At 33.9% G+C, this 6000-nt stretch overlaps 1 protein-coding gene across 1 annotated transcript in view; it reads left to right on the top strand.

The window, feature by feature from the left end:
- Positions 1-232: 232 nt before the first annotated feature.
- Positions 233-6000, top strand: part of LOC141394089 (short neuropeptide F-like) — a 251317-nt gene continuing 245549 nt past the window's right edge. The window contains exon 1 of the mRNA XM_073967936.1: positions 233-622. The gene's annotated coding sequence lies outside the window, so the exon portion shown is untranslated. The remainder of the gene's footprint in view (positions 623-6000) is intronic.

Here is a 6000-nt window from a genome sequence, read left to right as displayed (position 1 = left end):
ATTTCTTCCAATGGAATTGCAAAAGAAATTTGAAATTTACCATATATACAAGGAACACTCATACATACAAACACCCACACGCATTAGATAAACGGTAAAGCAACAGGATGTTCGTTATTAACAATGCCGAAGGTTTCTTTTAACGAATTGGCGAATGTAGACAGATACGACGACAATAACGGTCATCATCATAGATTTGTGTTGTATATAAACATTTGGCTTCTTTGGCACCATAGACATTCGTTGCTAACTCGTTGCCGCTAACGTTTGTTAACAAATACACGTGGAAACAAGCGAGAACAGCTAAAGAGAAATTCGAATTTGTTGAAAAAAGAAAATAAATTACAAAGAGGAAATATAAATCGATATTTATAGAAGAGTGTTTTCTTGTGCTTATGTGAATTATGAAAAGAGTAAATTGTATTTAAATTTAAAAATAAGCGCAAAATTGATTGTTTTAAAATAAAATCAAAATAAAAATTGAGGAAAACAAATTGAAAATATATTTTATAAATCAATTGTGAAATTTAAGTTAATTTTGAATAATCGAAAGAACAAAATTTAATACAGATTTAAAAACAGGACTTTTCAAATTTTGGAATATTATTTTCACCAAAGAGAGGTAAGATTTTCGAGATTAAAAATAAAACGGCCAAACAAAATTAAAGTAGATGTGTTTTATTTTTTAATTAAAGGGAAATAAGAAGTATATTTCTTCGTCATAATATAATAGTGTTGTTTTTATGTATGACCGTTATGAAATTAAATTCATTGTATCACATAATTTTTTTTAAATAAGTTTAAAAATATGTAGTAACTGAAATAGTTTTTATTATTACGAACTGAAGTGTTTGTGAGAATTTTGATGTTGACTTACACGGTCCAAGGAAGATTGTGGAAATTAATTTAACCTTCGCATAAAAAAGTAAATAAATCACAATGGTAATGGGTAGTGTTAGAAATATAAATAAAAAAACAACTTAAAAATGCATTTCTTAATTTAGGTTGTAATGGGCATTTACTTTCAAGAAATGCGTTGCTTAATTAACATAAATCAAGCTAGTTTAGTGTTTACAAATAAAGATCTCAGCAGAAGATAATGCGGTTGAAAAGTATTGAGTGTGCATTTCACTGAAAAAAATTTTGTGGAACTGTGTTCCTGTTCATATTGAGCAGTAGTGAAATATTTTTGATCCTTCAAAAATGGCATAAGTTTATATAAATTATGTATCAGCAAGTAAAAAAATAAATTTAAACCCTTGAATTTAAACCCTTCAATAATGCAACAACTGGGAATTCCTCTGTCATGATAGAGACAGTTTGTAGAATACAAGGGAAATGTGGTACTTTACACAAAACCCATTATATATTAGGCAGTGGACCCGTTATCTGGCAGACACTGTATTGCAACTTGCATCAGGGGAAATGTCAGCAGTTCTTTTTCCATATGTAGGCTACTTTGCCTATATATGCCCTCCACGAATTAAAATATTGACTAACAAGTAAAAAATATCAGTCGGCTTTGCCGACAGAGATATACCCTCAACCTGTGTGGATTGAAATACTTTTTCCCCAAAACCAAAACTTATATATTTTGGGGGGTTTTCAAACTATTGGGCGACAAAAGTATGGATAGGATTAAAGCTCAAAAATTTGCGGGGATATCTATAGTTAGCGCTCTTTTATCACACTAGCCCACGAAAAACACAATATCACTGTAAATAGGGCCACTAGGAAAACCTTCGGTAAAAATGTCCAAAGGATCTTTGAACAGACCCTTAACCACACAAAAATGTTGAACTTAAATTTGAACATAAACTAAATTTCGACAATATTTAGAGATACAAAGTTTGTACCAAATCGGCATCTATGAGAAATCGCGCGTACAATTTTAGCGAATATTTTCGTAATTTTGTGAGGTTCCGGAAGGAATGGACCTATAAGCACCACCTTAGAATTTCATCTTATATTCGAAGAAATATTACAATATCCAAAGTGTGGACGAACGCAGTATTCGGTTGGAGCACTCCAGCTACAATATATGGTGCCAAAAGAGTTGACAAATATAGTCCATATTCGAACCTGATATATATCTGGTAGATATATTAGGATGTGTAAAGTATGGACCAAATCGGTCACTCCCATCAAGAGTTATAGTGCGCACAATTTTTCCGAACATTTTTGAACTTTTGTGGGGAAGGTACCTGAAGGGGTGGACCGTTATGGCTTATCTTTGAACTTAAACTAAATATGCACAAAATATTACGAATGCCACATTTTGGACCGAGTCGGCAGATGCGTTCGAAAGTTGGCTTGCGCTCCAACCACTACCCACGGTGTCATAGAAGTTTTTTGTACCTTCAGGTTGTTTTCTCAGGAAGTACGAACTTGCCCCTGACGAAACTTATACCGTCGTATAGGGGGCAGTGAATACATGCTGCTACAACAACAAAATTAAAGCGATTAGATAGCAGGTCCTAAACTGAACTTTTCTGAAATTTTGTGTGGGAGGTACCCGAAGGAGTTGACCGTTTGAGTCCATATTGGAATCTCATCTTAGTCTGGTAGAAATTTCACGAATGGACCAAATCGGTTAATTCCTTCAAGAGTTATCGTGCGCACAAATTTTCCGAACATTTCAGAACTTTTGTGGAGGAGGTACCGGAAGGAGTGGGCCGATATAACCCATCTTCGAACTTAAACTAAGTTTGTTATCTGATCATGTACACATGGGTAATTGACATTAACAGAAAGGTCAACAGTTCTTTTTCCAAGTATAGCTTACTTACCCGGTATAATGAAAAGTTTAAAATTTTTCACACAAAAGTTGTGGTCCATTTAACCCTCTACATATAATCTGATCAACATCTTTGATTTTAATAAAAATTCGAATTACTCTTTTTTCTACTCTTGTTTTGTGTTGGTGACAACTTTTCACACAATCAACCACCCTTTTCTCAAACTACAACACTAAAGTGTCTCCTGCGACACATCATGAATCTTTGTGCAAGGAATCCTTTTGTGCTTTGTGTGGGGACATTGTTTGTTCCATTTATGATGTACTCTACAGGGTTTTCCATTTTTGTTTTCACTTCACGTTAAAAAACTGCAAGAAAAACAAAAAAATTCAAAAATAATTTACATATTTTTCTTTGTAGGAGGGTTGGCGTTTTTTGTTTGGGATGACGACTTCTATTTTGTTTTTCAAAATAGTCAGGCTTAATCCCATAGTCGTTGTTTTAATATTTTATTAAAACAACTTTAATTTATTAGTGGGAAAAAATTGGCGATGTTTACCAAGGGGTAAGGCAGGGAATACTATAGTTTCAGATCTCGCCACAGATCTTCATCAGTTCCCTTATTTCTTGTTTTTCAACAAGAAACTTTTTATACCCAAGTGTCAATTGCTAGAAAAAATTTTTCCCACTAATAAATTAAAGTTGTTTTAATAAAATATTAAAACAACGACTATGGGATTAAGCCTGACTATTTTGAAAAACAAAATATTTTTCTTTGTTTCAAGAGAAAAAAACTCATATAAGACAATTAAAAAAAGGTACAAATTAGTCCACGCTACTGACATCAAAAGCTTTAAACTTTTGTCGTTTATTTAAATAAAGTTGTTTTATTAAAATATTAAAACAACTACTCTGGGATGACCCTAACTATTTTGCAAACCAACAAAACTTTTACGGAATAAAATGGTATATATTTGCGTAAAACAAACTTAGAAAACTGTCCTGTTTCTATCAACTTTGGCTAGACTATGAAAAATTTTTAAGGCTACTATATTTTTTCTAAGCACTGAAATCATAATTTTATATAGATTATTCGTAATAAGTTTTTAATACAAGTAAGTTTATTCAAACATATTTTTTACTTTAAATTCTTCTACATTTCCTCGTTCCAATACCGCAACCTTCCAAGGAAAATAACTTCCTTGAACAACGATTTTAATATCCTGTTTTAATTGCCAACATTTGTCTTATTTCCTTCTGTCTCTTTGTCTATCTGTATTAGCATTTTATCTTGGGACTAAATTTTATTACAGGATTTGATTTCAGTTCTTATTTTTTGCTTTCTTTTCTTCGCCTTTGAAGACAAAACCTCAAACCGTATTGCAGATCAATAGCATTGAGATTTATTGCAGTAAATTAGTTTTATTGTTAGGCAAGAAAAGTGCAAATCGTAGTTGTTTTCATATTGCTTAGCTTACATTTTATTAAATTTGTAGGAAATAAATTTAAATTAACAATTTTGCCACAAAAAATGCTATCTGATTTTTATAAAATATCAAATTTGGATATGCTGGTCATATCTGAGAGACTGCCACTTCGATTTGCCATTATTAAACAAAAGGGCAATGCGTCCGGGACTTGAACCATATGGAAGTCAAATGTAAAATTTGCTTATGTATGAATTCGAAGCTAATTTGATCTGTTAATTATATGGAAATTATTTGTATTTTACTATATAGAACCGTCGACCAGAATTCTCTATGGATATTTACTGAGGTGGTCCTTCACGGAACATATGTGCTATAAGTTGAGTATAGAGTAAGTATGCAAACCATACGTTTACTTGGTCTTTCCTTCTTTAAATTCACATCTTTTTTTTTTTGTCTCATCGACCACTCTATTTTTATATCACTGTCTTTGCCTTTTCGCTTTGCTTATAATACCCTTCATACTATAGTGGAGGGCATAATAAGAACATGACACAACCGTCAATGAGAATATAAACTATCAACGCATCTGGTAAAGTTTATAAAAACAGGATGAAAGTTTCTTTTATACTAATCAGTAAACAAAGTGTTGTTTTTGTTAGAAGAACCAGCAGTTCATTTAAACAAAAAACAAAAATTCCAAATCTCAAATAATATATATGGCTTCACAACTAAGTTGGAAATAGAGAATACAAAGGCCGGATGGCAAGTAGCCCTTTTACTTTCTATATCCTAGCCTTAGAGTGCTCAGTATAAAATTTTGGAATAACAAACTTTATGAAAACATTCTTGCTATGTTTTTTTCAATTGTTCTGTTTTTCCTTGTCATCCATCTGCTTCTTATAAATTTCTCAATAGGCAATTGTATGGCCACTTTAACAATATACATCAAATTGGCTGCTAATGTGGTTGTTTATGTAGCAATTGTGTGTGGGTGTGTTTGTTTGACGAAATTATCCACTCTATGTTTTGTGGTAGTTCGAACCGGCTTTTCTTTGTTCTCCCAGAATGTCGGCTGAGAGACACATACTCATAATGTGTAGTAGTTTTGCACAATTTTGCTGTTGTTGTTGTAACAGTGTTTATTATTATGTTTGTATGTTCATTCTTCTGTTCAATCTGGCTCTGGGTCTATCTCCAGTTCCGGGAAAATGATGGGATGTAGCCACAGATCCACTGGAGTTAGATGAGTAGGTTTGGCGGGCAGTTGAAAAGGTGTTTTGCGTCGCGCGCGCCCATGCCGCATACTGGACAGATGTCTTGCACGGCGCGATCGATTTCGGCCCAATAAGAATTTAGGCGACTGCAATATCCCGAGCGTAGTTGAGCCAAAACTACTCTGGTTTGTCGTGGCAGCTGACGCTCTCAGCTGCGATAGATGTTGAATGTACTCCGAGAAATTTGTTTACACTATATTTGCTTATGGCCTTAGCAACTGCATCCGTGTGAATACTAATTAAACCTGCTTGATATACCTGTTGATCTAGGGGTTATCTCCTGTATTGTTGGACCTCCCTCTCTAGAGCATGAATATCATTCCTGATATGCCTGAATGTGTCGGGCCTAGCCAGCAGATGGTTGAATTGGCTCTCACGGTAACACCCAAGCAAGTACTGCAACGAAAGCATCTCATTGTGTTGCTTTACTGAAGAATCTTTGCCTCCTCATGTGGATGGTCCACTGAAGACTTGAGGAGGCACCCTGTTGCTGTTCTCAGGGCGGAATTCTGACAGGTTTGAATTTTTTCCAATTCGTAATACATAATCTCGGGGATC

The sequence above is a fragment of the Musca autumnalis genome, unplaced genomic scaffold (assembly GCF_047663935.1).
Source record: "Musca autumnalis isolate F117 unplaced genomic scaffold, ASM4766393v1 scaffold_2, whole genome shotgun sequence".
NCBI classification, from domain to species: Eukaryota; Metazoa; Arthropoda; class Insecta; order Diptera; family Muscidae; genus Musca; species Musca autumnalis.
The sequence above is the reverse complement of the archived record's forward strand: the minus strand, read 5'-3'. Positions and strand labels throughout refer to the sequence as shown.